Below are 21,023 nucleotides of genomic sequence, written 5' to 3'. Positions count from 1 at the left end.
TTAACAGGCAAAGGGATTAGTTCCTAGACCCACCATCTTTGTATTTTATACAGGATTTAATTTTGAAAAAAAAAATTCTGACCCAAGTATTTTGGAAAAGAAAACCATATTTAAATTCTCACACGGTCTATGAGTCACAAGGCAATACAGCAGCACCTGCCAGGTGTTCTTTGTCTCCGCTGTGGGACGCAGCCAGCACAACCATGGCAGTTAGGGCCGTCGTTCCAAGGAAAAGCTGAGAGCTGAGACCCCAATAACAAGTTAAGGAACCAACTAATCTACTCCCCAAGCTTTCAAATAACTTTTAAGTGGACTTTTATGTTTTGGATTAAATAAGTTACATAGAAATAAATCCTTTCCTTGTGACATTTTAATTCAAGAAATGTCTGCTTCATGACAGTCTCTCGAAGATATCTTTCCCCCTCTCTCCAGAGATTTCATCAGACTGGGAGGTTTTAGCTAGCTTTGATTAAACTTAATGGTGTTATTTTCTATAGGGACTGAGATAAACAATATTTCTCTTAAAAGCCTCATTGCTGGATTTAGTTATAAATCACCAGGTAGAAATAAAGCTCAAATGTGGGCCCTCCCATCCCAGCCGCGGGGTGTCGTTCAGCTATGACTTAGAAATGCTAATGAAAGCTACAAATACGCAGTTGACCTGTACGGGCAAGGACCTCTATCCACTTCTGCAAGGAAATTGGCTCTTGCTTCCACAGTTTCCTGCATCCTTATCAATTTCTGGGGATTTAAAGCTGCCTATTGTTTTGATGGTCACAGAAAACATGTCAAATACTTACAATCCGAATGAATGCTGACTCCTGAGGCATAATTTGTTTTTCTCTAAACTGAGCCCTAAAAAACATTTCAGAGTCGATTTTATCAATTGATACCTATACGCCACGTCCTGGCAGGAGTGATGCACAATAGAATATTCATCAAATGAGATAATCTTCTCTTGCACATAGGAAAGCAGTTGGTGCTACATCCGTATTATAGCTTCTCCTCCTGAATAATTCGCCTATCTTGTGTATGTCCTGAAAGTTTAATTTTTCTTTTGCTTCTGTTTCTTTTGCAACTGTCTTCACCAATCTGAACCTAGTTTATATCCCCTTAATACCTACAAAGACTGACAAAAGCAGTAGCATGGAAACAGCCTTGAATCAAAGTCAAAACTCTGGGTTGGGTGGAGCTCCACCATCACTGAGCTGTGCAACCTTTGGCAAATCTCTGCTGTCTCTGGTTTCCACGAGGTTAAAATTCAGGGTCACCATCCTTTTTAAAACTAACATTCTTTGAAGCGTACTCGCAGAGTGGTGATAGCACAAACTGTAGAAGCTCTTTCCCTTTTACTGCTTTGATTCTATGCCAAATATGGAAGTTACATGGGAAGAGAGCAGTTTCCAGGTTTTAGAGATAAATCTGTGTGTGTACATGAACCGGAACACTCATATTGTTTGACAAAAGTGTATTATTTTATTAAAATGAATACAAAGTGGTGTACTGATTATCTTTTGATTTAAAAACATGGTTTTAGCAAAACACTTTAGTTGATATGTAGTTTTTATTTTAATTTCATACTATATGTTTTCATTTTAATTACAAAAAATATTTAACTGAACACTGACTTTACCTACGCCTTATACAGATAAAACCAAGCCAGTCTCTCGGGGTGAGAAGCAGGCGTCAGGATGTTTTCAAAACCTCCCTCCTCCCACGCCCTGATCCGCGTTTCTGCAGCTCGGCCGAGGCTGAGCACCTCTGCTGTAAGAAGAGCCAGGCTTTCCTTGACAATTACTATAAAACAAAGCTGGATCTTCACATAATAGAAAGTCACATACTACATCCAACAGCAATGGAGCTAGCTTTTCTGTAGGTAATAAGCAAGATGTCACATCTTTATCTATGAGACAGAAAGAAATAACAATTACTTGCTTTTTCAAAAAAAGCCCTAATCAATTTTACCCTATTACCAAAACATAAAAATTTCTTCAAAAATAGTAGCTAATATTATAAATTAATATTGGTAAGGTTAAATAGCAATTCTGATTCCTTTCCCCACAAAGAAACTGAAACTGTTTTACCACCTACCTACGGTCAATACGAGCACGGTACGTCACTGTCCCAGCCCTTTCTGCACAGCCATGCCCCTGTCCTGCACGAGGCACCTCAGTCTCACCTGTTCTGTGAGGGCTTGACAACCTGAGCAAGAAGTACCTCTCTCTCCTCTAAGCTTATGAAGCGTTTTCTGACCACACAAATCATTTGGCGTTTCTTAAACACCACCGTGTAATCTTAGTTTTGCGAATGTGTACTTGTGCGTGTGTATAAGAGAAATCATACCATAAACTTCCATCAGATAACATTGTGTTCACTCTCTTCTTTACTGCATATTCACAATTCCTTATTTCAATCAGAAAAATGCAAAAAGATCTGAAACTCAAGTTTCTTCATGGTTTATCTGTTACCAAAGCCTGACCTGGAGTCACATGGGATGACTCTTACATATATCACATACATACACATGTATGCATAAACATACATACACACTGCAATAGAATTATGAATACGTTTGGTCATGGGTTGCTATCCCATAGACATAGTATATGGTATATGTGCCTTATTATGGATCCAAAATCCTAAAATTTATGACTTTCAAAACACATTCAGCCCCAAGTGTTTTGAACAAAAGACTATGGATCTGTAATGAATTCAGAGTCAGTAAAATAGACTCAAGTTCCTCAATGCTTCAAGCAAGTCAGCCTTCAAAACTTGAGTCCTGAGAATCTTCTGATCCTGGAATGAATTCCAATGTCCTGTTTGGTGCCTTGCACAAAGTTGGTCAAGGAGCAGTTCTCACCAGCTATTTGTAGACTGTTGGATCATTTGTCTTGAATAATAACCTAAAATAGTGTGTATCTGTTTCATATTTGTTTCTTCCTGTCATAATAACCACCGTTGATTTAAGGACAGAAATATTTCCAGAGCACCCTGGTGTGTCTGTCAGAACACTTTCTTATCTATTAATGCAACATTGTCTCCGAGGGGACTGTTCACGGCCCTAGAACTTGGCACGGTGACAGAGGCACAGTGCACAGTCTATGCCTTTGCTAAATGAATGAATGAGTGAATAAATAAAATGGCTTTCACCTTATGAGTAAAGTAAAGTAAGATCACAGCCAAGAGTTCTTTTGTTTCTCCTGAACTGTCACTCAGGGCTAGGCAGCTAGATGCCACAGCAGTCAGCACAAATGCGCACAAATGCACGACAAGATCCCGGGGAGACAAAGGTGAAACTGTGGAAGGGCAACACGTCAAAGTTGGATGCACATGCCCGTCTCCCTCTCTCTTCCATTCAACCAGACGTACTGAAAGTCACTATTCGCTCAAACTTCTGTCCATTTTCTGGGGTGGCCTATTTTGATAAGTTTCACAGCGTGCAAATTATACACATCCTTCTGGAAACTTCACTTTCAAACAGGAAGCCATTCACTCTGGCTTGTTTATCATGGCATCCAAACCCTCACTCTGGCCTCTGGTGTCCCAACTATCCCAGCTTGCCTGGGACTGAGAGGTTCCCCGGACATGGGCCTTTCAGGAATAAAACAGGGAAAGTCTTGGGCAAACTGCAATGTCACGCCTGAGGATAGATCTGATCCCACATCACACTGGGCAGATAGGAACCAGTAAAAAGCTCGGCAATAACTGTTCAGGAGACTAGAATGGGCATGTCAGGCAAGTCAACAGCGTCCACTAATGGGCCTCAGGGCTTTATCGGGTCACCAAGTGGGTGTCTGTAGCTGGAGCAGAGGGTGACACAGCCGGCAGTGGGATCCCACCTGCCTGTTTGCCTGCTGGGCCGTGGCCACAGGCTGCCCTGCAACCCCACACCGACGACTGCACACCTCTCTCCTCTTTCCCACTGGCTCTCTCTTTCTGGATCCTTCCTTTCTTCCTCCCCTCTCTCCCTCTTTCACTCACTCCTACAGCTTGCTAGTCTTTAAGATAACAAAATCAATCCACTCTCACAAGGGAATGGGGGCTTTTAATATAGAGAAATAGGGTGAGGAATTTACCCATTTTAAAGTATGTGGTTTTCTCACCTATGGCATTCTTATTTGTAATACTGATTCTTTCCAGTTGTGTGATGTTGTGCAGTTTATTATGCCTGTTCCATGTATTTTTCTTAGTTAGTTGCTCCAAAATCGCATTTGACCAATAAGGTGGCTTGAAGCTCAGGGAGATGAATCAAGCAGCACAGGGACCCTTGACTAACGAGCAGCAGAGGAAATGGCAAGGATCAGGTCTTCCGACTCCACGATCAGTACCGTACCTCACACTGGTTTCCAGTAACACCCAGGAAGCAAGAGGCCACATAAACAAACAGATTAACTGGAGTCAAAACACATTTCCTAGGCTTCCACATCTGTTCTCAGTGGGGGTTATTTGGAAATGTGTATTCTTTTTTCTAAAATGTTTTTTTCTGATTTCCAGTCCCTGTGATAACCTGCCTTTCCTTTTTTCTACCCTAAATCAAATTAATGACAGCAGCCATTCTTCAGCAAGTATTTTTCTTTCTTTTTTTTTTTTTTTGGCAAATGCTACGGACAGTTGAATTAGACCGGACCATTTAGCGCGTGGCTGAGGAGGCAGCTGTGGGTGCAGTTCTGCAGCCCAGTGGCCAGAGAGGGAGTCCAGCCTCCCCGCAGACAGGAGCCTCCCCCGTGCAAACGTGCGGTCGGGGCCAGGCCTGGGCTTCGTCTGCGCTCGCACAGCGGCCGGGGCCTCCCGTGTAAACAGCACGTCCTCAATGAACACGTGACGGACCAGTGAAGAAAAAATACTAGTGACTCTTAGTTAATATCCACTTGGGGGGGGGATTTTCATGTTTTAATAAATATTCTAAGATAGCTAAATTTTAAATCTTTCATAGTTTCATTAAACTTATTTTACAGGGTTAAAAGCAAGTTAGATACTCAAATAGGAGGTGGAGTAAATAAATCATGAGCATCCACACTCTGAAATACCATGCATCAATTAACAAAAAAACACAAGCTTTAGAAAAATATTTAGTTACCTGAGGAAATGTTCAGGACAGGATGTAAACTATACATATAAACTTGTACTATACATGTAAAGTCAGTTTACATGCACATATGTATAGTATAAACCAAGTTGCCTATTAAATTGTGTGTGCACGTACACATACGGGCACATGAAACTATCTATAAAGACTAGAAGGCTACAGATAAAAATCATAGCAGTGGTTGTTTCTCAGTTGTGGATTATAAGCGACTTGCTTTATACTCATGGATATATACTCCTTGGTGCAGAGGGAAAACATTTTTATTTTACAGTTTATATATAGGCCTCATTTTATGCTAACTTGTTTTAGGGCAAAGTCTGGAAAACACTGTTTGGGGAACTTGCGGTACCACAACCAAGTCTTAAATAAAATCTCAGAGGGTTTTATTTGCAGCAATTTATTTATTAATTTACTGTGGATTTGGGGGAGACAGGTTGGAAGAATGCCAGCTCAGTCAGAGCACAATGTGATAGCACCAGCTCCTCCTGTTTCTCCAAAAGATCCAGAGAAAAGCAGTTTTTCCCATTGTTATCCAGACCCAAAAATGGCTCTAATTATTTAGATAAAATGAAGTACCCTCTTTCCTCACATAGGATATGTTTGGATATATCTGCTACTCAAGTCAACGAGACAGAAAAATCTACATGTCATTTCTTTTATACCATGAAGGAAATTAAAGAGCGCTGTGACGTAGCCGGTGTTTCAGAACACGTGCCCTTGCACATTTCCCAAGAATGAACAAAGATGAGGATGACTTCACAGAGCCACCCGACGGGACTGTGCAGCAATGCGCTAAGTGGGATCGGCTGTTAACAGGGACTGCTGCTTCACCCACACTCATCACATGTCACCAGTCTCCATTAAGACAGTATTCATAGATCATTGATTGGCATTAATATAGAATAATCCCCTCCAGTCTAAGTCACTGATTAGATTCCAAATATCTTAAGTATGACTGTTTTCTCCAGAATTCTAATCCTTGAAAATAAGCCATTAAATAGAACTTTAGAGGGGACAAAAGTCCTTTTATAACTTTCGCACATTGCTTGACAAAAGACTCCAAAGGCCGTGACACTCCACGTTCCTCAGTGCATTGAGGACAGGAGTCCAGAATCTGAGTTCCCCGGGGCAAGGATTTGTATCCGCTGTGTTCACGGATATAGTCCAGGCAACCAGAACCGGGCCTGGTGCGCAGTATGTGTTAAATAAACTCTTGTTGGATGGGGGAAGCAGCTTACTCTCCATAAAGGAATTTATGTAAGAGAAGGAATCACGGCTTTACTTGGGGATACTTTGCTGATAGAATGTCGTGACTGGTACTGAGTTGATGACAGCACCCTCTCTGTCCGGCTGACCTCAAAACAGCTGCTCCCCCGGGGGTGTAATGCATTGGTGGCACTTGCCTTCCAACACTACTCAGTTAAGGTGCTTCCCTCTGAGTTCAGCGTCAAAATCTTTGTTGTGGCACAGTTCCCGAACTCCGTGCAAAGATGCCCTTCCTAACTCATGGGAAGTCCATGAGATATCTTAAAATTCTGAGAAAAGCATAGCAACATCTGTTGGACACCCCAGGGACCACTAGCTCAAGGTAGCTCACAGTTTCAGCATAAGATGCTACATTCCTTTCAATTGTTTCACATGTCTGTGAAGCCAGAGTTCTGGACACAACCCGTTGTCCACCCAACCGCTCAGTGAGGAACAAGAAATGAAGGTGGTGATGTCCAGTCTGACTGCAAGGCCCGAGAAGTTACGCAGCACCCACAGGCCAACACAGTCGCTAGAGTGCTTATTTTGTAATGAAGTAAACATATTAAGTTTTCTTTCAATTTATGTGTATTGTTTTTTTCAGATGGTTACTAAGTTATAAGGACATAAATACTTAAGTTGTTTGGACCTGACTATTTAATAAATTCACCTGTTAGCTATTTCTTTGACCCGTGGGCACAGTGAAAAAAAAAATGCTACAGACACTAAGACTGCGGCAAAGTTTCGGAGACACCGAAGAGTTGTGACTTATTGCTTGGGCAAGAATCAAGGACCTGAAATTCCCAGCCCTAGAAATACGACAGGCTTTCCCCACACACCCCAAACCCCACATTTAACACAGGTAAGGGGCAGAGTCTCAGACGGGCGGAGCGTGTTTCCCGGCCAGAGCTGGTCGACTCGCGGTCACCCCCAGCAGATGCTGCGCGTGGAGGGCTGAGCTGGAGGCCTCGCCGGGTCACCTGCAGTGTCATGCCAGCATCACACAGGACCGGTGTGCTGACCCGGGAGCTGACGCTGGCTTTGGTTCTTTTTATCCTGCCAGCATTCCCCAGTTACCTAACCCGGACCCCGTGCTCGGGGTGAGGAATGATTTACTCATCCAGCAGCATCAGCGATTCAACTGGAGAGCCGCTTCCTGGATCGTTTCTTATGCCCTATGAATATTTATAGGGAATTCAAGGATGAGAAGGGTGATCAGCGCCGGAAGCGCAGCAGAGAGACAGTGCAGGATGCGTCTAGAGGAAGAGAGAGAGACAGGGTGGCCCTTGGCCTAGGCTGGAAGGGAGCTGCAACTTTAGAATTAATTATGGGAAGTGGGTGCTGCACTGTTATCTGAGCAGACCGTGTGCATCCACACCTGACTTTCTCCACCCTCAGTCCCCATTCTTTCCCCAAAAAGGAATCTCCCCATTTCTCTATTGAACCTCCTTTTTGAGTTGCCTTAAACATAATATCCCTAAAAGTAACACAGGCCTCAATAACCCACAGTTTGCAAGCTGTGAAGACTGGCTTCACATTTCAAATGATGACTGTTAGCTATGCATATATTTTGCATGGATCACTTTGGATTTAATCTAGAAATAAAGTACTTTCTCTTAATTGCCGTTTGGGAACCACTATTCAGAGTCAGTTCTATGAAGCCTCACAGCGACTGCAGAAGTTCTTGAGGCCAGACGGTGAGGAACACAGAGGCGCTTTACTCCCTCAGGTCGGGTCCCTCCCACCGCTTGGGTCGGGGGCCGCAGAGTACCAGATGCTAAAGCGGGAAGCTCCCAGGGCCTGCGGGTTGGAGGACCACGGCAATGAGGCTGCTGGCTGAGGAGGATGCAAATGAGGAAGCAGGTTTTAGGCCAGATTAGACTTTGCAGATAAAAGTTAGAAATCCTTAGGTTAATTCAGTCCCTGGAGGACAAGAAGCCTCCCTGGAGCCTGAATTATTCAGGTCTATCACCCATAATCATCAATTTAACTACAGCATGGCTACAGATTGCACGCCACACTGTTGCCACACAGACACAGCCAGAAGGCAGTGGCTGAGAGGGAATACAAATGATTTCTTTGGGGGATTTTTGGGACAAGCGCATTGTTAACAGCCAGGGAGGATGTAGCTGCTCTAGAACCCCCTACTCCAAGTGTGCACCGCCGAGAGCGCCCACATCACCCAGCGGTTTATTAAAGATGTCGATTTCAGCCCCTCCCCAGACCACGGGATGAGAATCTGTATTTTACACGGGCCTCAGGTGGCTCCTGTGCAAGTTAAAGTAGGAAAGCCTTGGGTTAGGGCTGGGAGGTTTAAACCCTCAGGGACCCAAGCTGCACCTCAGGCCAATTCACTCAGAATGGCTTGAGGTGGGGCCCAGCAATGACAGCTGACAAGCTTTGCGGGTGTCTGTAACGTGCAGCCAGGACTGGGAGGTGTCAGACTGGAGGACAGCATCTGGCACAGGCCTCCCTTTCGCCCCGACCACACCAAGGCTCCGTGCTGTCACGTTTCATCCATTCGGCTGCCCGGCCCACACGGCGCCATGCCAAGGTGCCAGAACCACCTGCGCCTCACAGAGCTTGGGATCTGGAATGGACGCATAGGGAAGAACGTCACAGAACCGTGGCACTAATTCTACAGATGTCTGTCGGCTTTCTAAAAATAAATAAACAGGAAGAAACAGGTATCAAGAAAATTAGGTGAGTTTTGAAATAAAATCAATTCTGGGTGGGGCCACTTTACTGAGAATGTTTCCTAAAATGAACAGGGCCTTGTTGTGAGGATAACAAGCGTCTGTTGGTGACAGCCAGCTGTGGGCATGCCGGCCACAGAGAAACCACGACTGGAACCCCCTGGTCTCCCAGCTGCTGCTCCTGCTGTCCCCGCAGCCCCCGGCCCAGGTGTGCTACGAAGGCCGCCCCGGCACAGGCCGGGATGTGGTGGGACGGAGGCGGGGGCTTTGCCAGGAGAGCGCCAGGACAGCCCGGGCACTGGTAGGAAAATGCTCATGTGGCTGGTCCCACGTTTGCTGTCACTACAGCCAGCCAAGATTCTTTCAAAGCCGTGCAGGATGTTTTGCGGAATAATGGGACGTATATATACAAGCCAGAAAGATGGTTTAAGGACGACAAGTGTGTGAGTGAAGGTCGAAGGATTTGGAATCACTTAGCCGGAAGCAGGGAAGCTGAAGCACAACGTAATGGCACTCGAGACGCGTAGCAGACGACAGCTGGACAGCAGCCTGGAAGCAGCGAGAGGGGACAGGGCGCAGTGGAAGGGCACTGACTGACATGAAGGCGCCAGGGCGCCCCCGGTGGCAGCCCCGGGAGTTTGTAGAAATAAGCGTTACTGACGCCCGTCGGGGGAGGAGAGAATTTAAACACCAGACAAGGAGACCTAGAGTTAAACAGAATCTTCCTGGGAACAGAGAGATGGATTAGACAGTAACTTAAGATTTGTGAACTCCCAGACAGATTCCTTTTCCATCCTAGTCTCTGGATGAAACACACCTTTTTTCTTTTTTACAAAAAAGCACAATTCTTGAATATTCAATTACCAGGATTCATCAGCTGTACGGACCTCTTTCTCTCGGACTGACTTTGACTAAAAATATAAACAACCCACCCCCCCGCCCTTTACATCAGGAAGGATGGACTGAAACGTCCGTTCACGCAGCAGGGTGGGTTCTTGGACTCCCCCTTGCCGGCATTCTGGAAACACTGGTTTTACTAACTGGACGTGAAAAGGTCCAGGTATTAAGATTTCATCTGCCTGTTGACAGAAAAGCACATTAAGATGCTAATGATTAGCAGTTCGCACTAATCAGGATAGAATCGAAGCAGGAATTCACGAGCCAGCCCTTAACCCGGCTCTGGCTTCTTGGTTGAGCAATCTCAACGGACCGCAATAGAGCAGCCATGCAGAGAACTGGCTTCCGAGGCTGCCTCCTCTTCCCAGTTCCGAGGACTGCACTCAGAATTCCCAGGTCACCTCGCAGCCAGCACCACTAACCATAGGCAGTGCTGCCTCCAAAAGGGATTGCAAGAACTTAGTCAGGCCCCTTTGATCTCTCCTTTGCAATACATGACCCCTCAAGGTGGCCAAAATGCTCCTGGAAACCCCACGTGGATTCACAGCCAAAGCCACGCGCCACTGTGCGCTCAACAAACAGCTGGAGAAAGTCCCTCGGCAGGAACCCCAAACAGGAGAAGCAGCTTCGCTGAAGGCTGACAACAGAGTTAAAAAAAGAAAAGAAATTTAATCTTTCAGTTTTCAGTAAGTAAACTGGCAAGGTATCTCTGTCACATGACGGACAATTTACCCAGCAGAGTAACCCACTGGGAAATTAATAGCCTTATTTTCTCCTAGGCTGACTTCATGAAAACGAGGTCTCCTTCCACTGCATTCCAGAGTGGTAGCCAGGTCTTGCCGTCCGGCCTCCCTTCCCCCAGGACAGAACGAACAAACGCTCTGGTGCTGGGTGGCCTTGCAGGCAAAGGGACCTGAATGCCAGAGAGGGCTATGCCTGATGTCAGGAAAGTAACTGGCTTCCCAGGGACCAGGGGAAGAGCGAGCTGCAAGTATTGACCGAGATCTGGCGACTTACAAACCGTGCGCCCCAGGTGGGGGCCCCACAGGAATGCGCCCAGTGGTGCCTGGGTCTTCTCTTCGCGGTCCATGTTGGAAGACAGGTGACTGAAACCCTGAGGAAGCCCGGGGCTGGGCCAGCAGCCCGTGGAGGCCCAGGACACAACAGCGTCCTGGAGCATCACAAAGTAGCCAGCGCCCACTCGCCAAGAAACCCCCCCGCAAAACCCACACACGCCTGGCCCTGTGTGGCCCTAATGCAGGAGAGCCTGGCTTCTCACCAACCTTCATGGCCAGAGGACAGAAGTAATTTAAACCGATTTTTGAAATATTACAAAATGTGATGTTTATTACACTCGAGTGCCATCCAGGAATCCGTGCCTTTTGCATCTGATTATTAAAGAAACCACACTGAGTGTTAAGCAAAACTTTCAAGGCTGATGTTCAAAACGTATAGATGTTTCGAAGAATAAGGATAGCGTTTGAAATATTTACTACCAATTATTTCAGGTGTAACGCTTACTTCTAATTTCATACACTAGACATTTTTAGGGTTCTTATCTTTAATAGGAGATTTAAGAGTTGTTGCCAGAAAATCTTGCACTCGTAGTTTTTTTTACTGAATAGTAATGCATTCTGTGTGTGGATTTCAAGTTGTGACCACGTCTCCTGTTGACAGTTTCAGAGCAAACACGGCAAATTGATTATTTAGTGTTCTATTATATTCCTTTATAAAAGTGTGTTAAAGAACACTTTCTGGAAAAAAAGTATAACCACATCATAAAAGCTGCTGAAATCACCAACTATCTTATACCACTATTTGATCACTCTAAAGAGAAAAGTGAGTTTATGATATTTAAAAGGATTTGTGAAAATCACCTAGGCAGTGGCCTCCTTGTTAAAATCTTTAATTCTACCCAATCATTGATCCCTTGTTGCATTAGTCATCAAATATAAAACAAAAAGACAGCAGTCTGGATCTAATCATTGTTCCAAGGCTCCCATAATCCAGTGTACAAAAGTCACAGCCCAAATACTGCTCCCCTCACGTTGCCAATTCATTTAAACCCAGTCACTGTGGGCTGGTCAGGGACTGACTGCCGAGGTTTCTCCTGTCGGTGACACCAGGGGAAGATTGCTGCAGGAGACACGCCTTTGCCGTTAGCCACTTGTATCACCTTGGGCAAATGATTTCACCCCCAGGGCTTCCGTTTCCTCACCGGGAAAATGAGATGGGAAAATTATGATCACTAAGTCCCTTCCTGCTCTGCAAGTCTATGCATCTATTACTTGTATGCATAGGCACAGAAAAGCCAAAGCCATCACTGGAACAAATGCCTTGATCCAGAGATGACACCTGAGAACACGCCGGCTTTCCTAATTTAACAGAAAATGCTCTGCTACGATGATCTGCCTGTTTGCAAACTATTGTTTGCATCTATTAAAACACGTATCTAGACAGATTATGTCACGCAAACCAAGTAACCTGATTCAGACGATAGAACTGCTATGGTGTATAAAATCTTAGATGCAAATATGAGGTACTGATTGAACCTGGAGTGTATATATTATCCCAAATTTGAATTTATGTAACTTTCAAACAGATCTAGAATATCCTGATCTTTATTCATTCAACGGAGAACTCAAATAAGCAATTCTGTGTCTGGCATGAAATTTATGGAAAAGTTCTGAAACTCTGTCTCTCTCATTTTCAACAGGAAATAAGGAAGGAAGGATGAGAGCCAACAAGATTTCAGAGCAAGGATACATTTTACACGCAGTGCATGCATGAACGAGATCACTGCTTCTCTGTTCCTTTGCCTACACTGGCCACTGTTCCTACAGTTGAGAAATGCTGGATTTAAAGTTTATAAATATCTTTGTTGCTTTTTTGCTACCAATCACTTTAGTGAGAGCCTTGGATTTTGAACTATTCTGTTCAGTAGGTGAGCAAAAATCAGTACATCATTTTGTGAAACATTTATTGCTAAAGACCAAAGAAAGGCCCTGCAATCTACAATCAGAGGTTCTGGGTTTGAGGTCCAACTATGTAACATCAAGCAAGTTACTCGGCCTGCAGGCTCTCAGTCTCCTCATCAGTAAAATGGACATAATGATACTTTATACTCCATGATTTTTTATGAAGATGAAATGAAACAGTGAATGTGGTGTTTCTGTATGATATCTTTACAATTATCAGTTATGATTATTGATTTTATTATTAAGCTAGATTCAGTCTACTCAACTATACATATTTCATGACACCCAGGATCTTTTAAATATTATGGATTTTTATTTCATTGTTGAGAGATGAACACTGAATTGGCAAATGCGGAATCGTTGCCCCCAGGGGAAATACAGGCTTGGGTTCCTACAAGCTTGTGGTCACAACATTTTGATCAATCAATCAATATATAATCTCATTCTATGTGTGTTTCTATTTAAAGATACCTTGTTCAATGTATGCTGTGGACTCGGTAACACAGAACACACCACTAATGGCACCATCCCTCATGTCTGAACAAAGCTGAAATATTTCTCACGGAAAATTTTCTCAGTGAGGCACACCACAGCCTTTTTGCAGTCAGGAACATGACAGCACTTCTGCACTCCCCTTTGAGGCCATTTGGCCCCCAAGAAAAAGCACAAAAAGTGTAAAAAAAAAAAAAAACTGGCACTAAATAGACTGCCAAAAGGAGATTGTTCATAGTGTGAGCCAAAACACCAAGACAGATCACCACCTCGTTCAACCTCAGCTGGGAAGGTACACAGGGTGGGACCTACGTTTTCACAACGCTGCACATGTGTGGGAGTCAAAGTGCCGTGACTATCAATTTGGGAGTTGCAAATAAATTTTAGTGGGTAGGCAAATTCACAAACACGGAATCCTCGAATAATGAGGACCGCTGTGTGTGCACACATCTGTATTTACCCAGAGTGATACAGTCCCTGCACGCTTCCCGGTGTGGCAGGCACCACACTAAGTACTGCACATACACCTCCTGCTTTGCTGTAATAATTCTGCAACGCATGTCTCTAATTTTACCGGTAAGAAATTGAAGGCTTGAGGCTCTGACTCAGGGGGATGGGCGGGACACGGACAATGTATATAACCTGAGCTTTTGTACCCCCATGAAGAGCTGAAATAAAAAAAAAAAAAAAACTAAAAAAAAAAAAAAAGAAGGTTGAAGAGATAAAACAACTTGTGAAGGGTCACATGGGTAGAACCAGAACTTGTGCTCTACACTATTCTGTGTATCACTCATTTCACAAGGAGAGGAGTCTTGTAAAATCAAGCAAGAAGACAGGCATAACTCTTCCTGCCACATTGGAAAACCACTGTCTTTGACCATATCTAACTGAAATTTAATTAACCAAGGTAACTGAATTTGAAAATAAAAATATAGACACTTAACTGCCTATCATTATTCTAATACATGCTCCCAGTTTTTACTCATCCAACAAATATTGATCCCAGAGGTGCAGTCACGGACAGAAGAGGTGCTACTGTGGTCCCTTTGGAGCCCACGTCAGAGCTGCCCCCAGCCATCCGCTAGCCTTGCTGGGACGTGTATATCGCTGCACCACTTCACACTCCAAAGGGTCAAAAATGAAAGAAAAGTTATTGTTAAATTTGATGTTATTACCTGTCAAGCTAATGACGTCTGGAAATTATATGAAAGATTGTGATCAATATCCATTTTCGCTATGAATGATAGATGTATTCATAAAAGCTTATACATGAAACAGTAACTTTAAGGGACAATATATCAACCAGGAGAGTTAAAGCAACCACAGAGTATCACAATAAAGGCTTATTTCTTGTTCTTGCAGAGTCTAATGTAGGTTGAATAGCCCTCTTCCATCTTATAGCCAGGTCGTAATACGTGATCAATTGAAAGCCGGCGGAATGTAGGAAGCAAATGGGTTTCAGATAAGCAAAGTCTCTGCACAAACACAAATGAATTTTCTCATTAATCCATTCAGGTTATGCATAATCTTAAAATTCCACTTGGATGAATGGTAGAAAAGGAAAAATACCCATAGTTTAAAGATTTTTTGTGTGTGCTTCAGATTTCTTCTCATTCATATTCTCTTCAAAAAACGATTTTAAAGAGAATAGTTAAATGCCATTTTCTTTAGCATTTTGAGAATTCAGTTTCACTCTTATCCAATCATCTTGCTTAATGGGTTTATCGTGAAAAGGGTGGGAGGGGGTGTCGCCAGCCAGCAAGCACAGCGTCAGGGCTGGTGACCTTTGCCAGTCACCGTGAGTTAAGTACAGTTGGCTTAGACACTGGGTTCAACAGCGTCACTTTCCCCCGACCCCTGCCAAATTCACGTCCCTCCAGAATTTCAGAATGTGAAGTTCTTTGGAAACACGGCCTTTGCAGATGTGTTAATAATTAGTTAAGCTAGAATGAGATCACACTGGATGAGAGTGGGCCCACATCTGAAGACCAGGTCTTTATAAGGGGAGAGACCACAGAGCCCGGGGCAGACGGGCCACGTGACCACGGAAGCAGAGACTGGGGCGACGCAGCTGGGTTATCGGGAATGCCGGAACCCGAACCGCCAGAAGCAGGGAGAGCCAAGGAAGGAGGCTTCCCTGGGGCCTCAGCCCTGCCCACACCTTGACTTCGCACCTCCAGCGTTCCACACTGTGAGAGATGACATTGCTGTTGTTTTAATCACCCAGTTTATCAGTTTCCTGGTAATTAACTGGAATCTGTTGCCACAGCCCTAGGAAACCATACAGATTGGATCTTAGATTTCAAATAAGAGCTAAAAATCACGAGGTGTAAGCATATTAAGGTTTTGAAAAAATCTGTTTATGGTTTCATCTCTTTAGCTTTCATAAATGTCTTTGACTTTTAGACCTAGAGCAGACATTTGCTGTCACTCAGGTCTTACAGCTTCTCTGCAGAACTGCCCTGGCCGGACCCTCATTCTTTCCCCTTGAAACACCTCTGCAGGGCATGGCTCTCACACTCCCTTTGCTCCCAGCACACTCTCGTCACCAGTCCCTGCCCAGCCGCCCAGTGGGGGTGGCCGGGGAGACCCCTGCCCCCTTATGCACCCCCCGCCACCGGTCCTCCTGGCTGTTTCTTCCTCCAGATCATTCACCATAGACCAGGGGTCGGCAGACACTCCACGTACAGGACCACCTTGCAAATACTTCAGGCTTTGTGACTGCGTCGTCCCTGTTACCATCACCCACCTCTGCCACCGTAGCACAGAAGCAGCCACGGACGTCACGGACATGCACGAGCGTGGCAGTGTTGCCATTAAACTTTACACACACTGGAATTTGAATTCCATTTATTTCCCCCATGTCACAAAATACAGTCTTTCTTTGATTATTTTTAACCACTTAAAAACATGAAGCCATTTTTGGTTTGCAGGCAGCTGGCCAGATGTGGTCCTCAGGCCACAGTTTGCTAACTCTGATCTAGATCAGCGGTTCTCAACTGGGGCCAATTTTGCCCCCTCAAGAAACATTTGGCGATGTCTAGAGACATTTTTTATTGTCACGAGTAGTGGGCTGCTGCCACTGGCATGTCAAGGGTGGAGGCCAGGGGTGTTGCAAAGCATCCTGCAGGGCACAGACAGCCCCCTCCTCCTCAATAAGGAAGTTTCCAGTCAAAAATGTCAGTCCCACTGAGGTTGGAAATCCTGACCTAGAGAAAGGATTCCTGTGAAAAACTGAGACCCTCCCCAACAAATAGCTCCAGCTTACGCAGTTATTCAGGCCTCACTTAAGTTACCCCTTCGAAAGTCTCACGTAGAACTCTAACTGCAATCATTTTGCCCTTCCTCAGTATCCCACTGTATTATACTTGTAGATCTTCATGGCATGTTGATTTTGAAGCATCTGTCCCCTCCTATTCGGTGGGGAACCTCAGAGACGCAAGGGGTCTCTTATCCACCTCTCTATTCCCAGGACACAGGATGTTTCTTGAGAGAAACAACTAAAAAATAATCATTAAATCAAATTTCCCGGTTCCAAATTCTCTTAAGGCAGGTACCAGATGAGGAAATGTCAACTGTCAGAGAGTGGCTCCTTCCATCCCTCGGGCTGAGCACTGTGTCTGAGGGCATGCCGGCTTTGCGGGGCACGTCGGTCACAACAGAAGGCCCCAGGCTCCATGCAGCACATGCCACCTTTGGCCAGAAAGCCTGGCAGGACTGCAAGCAATGGAGCTCCACTCCCGAGGGTTTTGCTCAGAGCCAGACAGATCTGCTTCCTGCAGCCATTCCTGGAGCCTCAGTCATGAATCCACGAGCTTTACCGAGCTTGATGTGGGAAGCTGCTGGCAGGGCATGGGGCTGGGACGGCCGAGCTCGCGGAGACAGGATGAGTTTGGCAGGTCGCCTGCTCTGAGCGTGCTCTCCTGCCCCTGTCTAACACGCAGGGAGCCCCCTGGATTCCCAGCATGTGGCTCTTCCGGTGTCAGGGCTCATCTATGGCCCACCCCACAGCCTCGGTCCTGGCCACACTTCTCAGCTCCAACTGAGTCCTGGCATCAGCTGGTCCACGCCCTGGCCCTCCCGGCCAGGCCAGAACCTTCGATGGTTCCCCCAGCACGTGTCCAAAGCCCCTGGAGCACAGTGCAAACCTTTAGGGGCCAGCCTCTCGGGGGCCCGGGTGGCAGGAGCATCCTAACCTCTGCCCAGAGCTGCTCTCCTGCCCATGCCTGCCAGCTCACCAGCCGCCTCCCTTCCCTGCTGCAAAGCCTCGTTGGGCGGATTTCGATTCCTCCTCTCCGGAGGGTTCCTGTGCTCCGGCATCCTGGCCCCGCACCCTGAGCACACTTGTCGTCAAGCAGGGGCTGAGCACTGGCTTGTGTTTCCCGTCACTGTCTCCCTGTTACGGAGGACAACGTGACAGTCAAGCGTGTGCACGGGAACGTGGCAGAACATGGATAAGCGTGAAGTGGCTCCTATCTGAGGAGGGTTTCCAGACCAGTCACCGGACTAACCCGATGGCAGGAGCCTTGGACAACAGGCGGTAAAACAGCTCAAGCGCAAAACTACACGGTGCAGAGACCAGAGCAGCCTCAACAGAGACAGCTGCAGCTGCAGTTCCCGAGTGGCCAGAGCAGCGTTCGCCGAGCTCCCGGGGTGTGGCACACGCTGCACTCGCCAGTCGGCTCGTGCCAGCGTCACAGCGACACTGATGGTGGTAACAACACTGCACTCGTGCTAGACATCAGGAAAAGGAGGTTCAGGAAAGTCACGTCCTCACCTGATAAAAAGCTGGGCCCAGAGATACGTCTGATAGGAATGCTCACGCTACACTCACTGTGATTTCTAGTAGCCCTGGGAGACTTCAGAGGCTCGTGGAGCCCTGGCCTGCGTCGTGGAGGACAGGAGGTGTGTGCATCCACGGTGGGAACAGGGAGGCAGCTTAGGTGCAGAGCAGCTTCGGGGACGGCACAGAGGCTGGAGCTCAGGAGGCCTGTCCGGCCAGAGTGCTGAGCGTGTGTGTTGAGAAGACATAGGAACGAAGGTTGGGGCGTAAAGGGGTGAAGTGCGTATGTTCCTGCCAGCTGGACTTAGAGGTTTACACAGGAGAGCAATTGTTTGAGGAGTAAGACGCTGATGCAGAGACATACCTCCTGCCCCTCAGGGAGGCTCCAGACAACCGTGACGTCAGTGTGCCCTGCACTGCAGTGAGGATCCCTGCGGTAAAGTGTGTGACACGCATGCAGAGGGAGCGCCCCGCTTGGCCACGCACGCACTCAGGCCAGTGTACTCGTCCCCTACTGCTGCCGTAGCAAACTACCACATTTAGTGGCTTCAAACAATGCAGTTTATAATCTTAGCATTCTGGAGGTCAGAAATCCGGAATGGGTCTCCCTGGCTAAAATTGACATGCCGGCAGGGCTTTGTCCCTTTGGGGGCTCCAAGGGACCGTCCTTCCTGTTCCAGCAGCCGGACGCCGCCCACATTTGCCCTCCGCGCTGACTCCCCTGCCTCCCTCCTTCACGTCTAAAGACTCGGGGGGACCCACCTGGGTGAGCCGGGACCGTCTCCCAGTCCAAGGCTGGCGGATTAGCAATCTTACGGCCGTCTGCAACCTTGACCAACCGCCCTTCCCATGAAGCACGTCTTCCCAGGGGCTGGGGACTGGTGTCTGGCCTGCTGTGGCCTGTGATCTTGGCCTTGGGCTCAGCAACGGCAGGACGGTCACCCTCGCTGAGGCAGTGGCTTGGAAGACAGTGCCCCATGCTCCCCCTGGTGTGCCGGGGAGGCTCCAGCACACGGGAGCCCGGCGTGAAGCCATCACAGAGCACAGGCCACAAGGACCTCGCAGGCCTGTCCGGTGACCCTTCCTTCTGCTGGAAGCAGTCACCTTCACCCCCACAGCCAGCAACCTGGGAAGAGCCCCGAGGGCCAATCTCGTAAGCCTAGAGCGCTTCAGCCTGGCCTGTTTCTGTTCTGGTCACAGGGCCACTTCCGTGCTCCTAAGACCCTGACTCTCTCCTCGGCCCTCATCCTGGTGTCTGGTCCCTATTTTATCTTGACTCCAATTATTATTCCTACCCCAACATCACCATAGTTCAAGAGCCTGCTACTCATGGAGAGGCAGCGGAAGCAGCATCTCTGAGTAGGGGGGACGGCTTCTCTCTCGCATCTTGATTCAGCCGCGTGGGTTTTCTGTGCCCTTTTATTCCTTCGTTTTCATTACAGAAGTAATTTTAAGCCAGCCTGGTGGATCAGGCAGAGCAGGTCCCCGATGTGCACCGAGCAGGCACTGTGTGGACGGTGAAGTCCTGCAGGAAATGCCCCTGGGCTCGGCTGCGGACAGCAAGGAAAGGTGGGAATCCGGACTCTGCCCGGCTCAGGCAGCCCATGGCTTGGCTACTTGGTGCTTCTTAGTTGCTGTCCTGTGCTTTCAGTAACTGAACTTGGGCCTGAGAGCAAGTTTCAACCAATACCCTATGTCTAGAACGCAGGTGCCTGATTCGTTCTCTACGATTGGCTTCCAGCCTGGAACCCTCGTCTTCAATGGTGGTGCCCTGCCATGCTCCTCACAGCCTTTCCTTTCCCCGGAACCTGGGGCTGCTGCCACCTGCCAGAGCTTCCTGCCACCAGCGCCCTCCTGGGTCACCGACATGTTCCCTGTGCCACGCCCTCTCTTGTTGGTGCCTTCCTCCCTGCAGGTCTTCAGACCCTCAACCCGGGCCACACCTCCCAATGCCTGACTCCGTTTACACTTGAACCCGACGACTCACCCCTCCAGCAAGGTGCTTTGCTTTCTCTGCTCCCCGCCAGCAGCTGGGCTGATGCCAACCCACGCCCAGGGACCAGGGCAGCTTCCCAGGCCGTGTGAGTCCGTCCAGCATCGCCACCTTCCAAGATCCTTTCTGCTCAAAGCAGCATCAAGGGGGAACGGATGAGAGGACAGGCTGCAGAAGGGGGTGAACGCTGCTTGAGAAAAGGGGTGCTGGTGCAAGGCAACCCCAAGCCGAGCCGCAGCTGTTGCTGCTCCTTACCCCACTGCACCCCCAGCCCCTTCTTGTCCAGGCCGCAACCTGAGGGCTGGGCCAGCCCCAGGGACAGCCAGGGCTGGGCCATTAGGTAAGGGCTGCACTTCTAGCTGCCTTTGATTTTCCTGTGGAATACACTGGTGACAGCTAACAAATCACCCCCAGTTCTGTTGACCAGGTCCGAGGGTACTTGAATTCAGGAAAACAGTCCGGGGCTTGGTTGTCTTGAGGCTGTATTTAAATTCACAAAGAACTATTTTTGCCATGTGGTGAATTTTTTACAGAAATAATAACTCTCCCAATTGCTAATCAACATGGTACACAAAGATGCAGCTTCTCTTCTTCCTTCATGGCCTCCAAAATTTAATTTAGTGGTGATGTTCTACTTAGGCAGAGAGAACAAATGGGCTAGTTACTCATTCACGGAAAACAGGTAAAAATTTTCCAGTGACTACTTCTTTGAAGTGTCTATTTTAAGAGATTTGATGGGGAGTAGGTTACAAGGTGAACATCCAACCTTTTAGAGGCAAAAATCAGGAGTTTCAACCGACTGCTCATCAAATGCCGGTACACAGTGTGCCCCACACACGCTGAGCTTGACCCC

The 21,023-nt window shown here is 47.1% G+C and overlaps 1 protein-coding gene across 7 annotated transcripts in view; it reads right to left on the bottom strand.

The window, feature by feature from the left end:
* Positions 1–21,023, bottom strand: part of ZMAT4 (zinc finger matrin-type 4) — a 317,188-nt gene that overhangs the window by 125,786 nt on the left and 170,379 nt on the right. The gene's annotated exons all lie outside the window — the stretch shown is intronic.

This window comes from Lemur catta, chromosome 22 (assembly GCF_020740605.2).
Source record: "Lemur catta isolate mLemCat1 chromosome 22, mLemCat1.pri, whole genome shotgun sequence".
In the NCBI taxonomy this organism is placed as follows: Eukaryota; Metazoa; Chordata; class Mammalia; order Primates; family Lemuridae; genus Lemur; species Lemur catta.
Note: the sequence above shows the minus strand (reverse complement) of the source record. Positions and strands in the feature narration are given on the sequence as shown.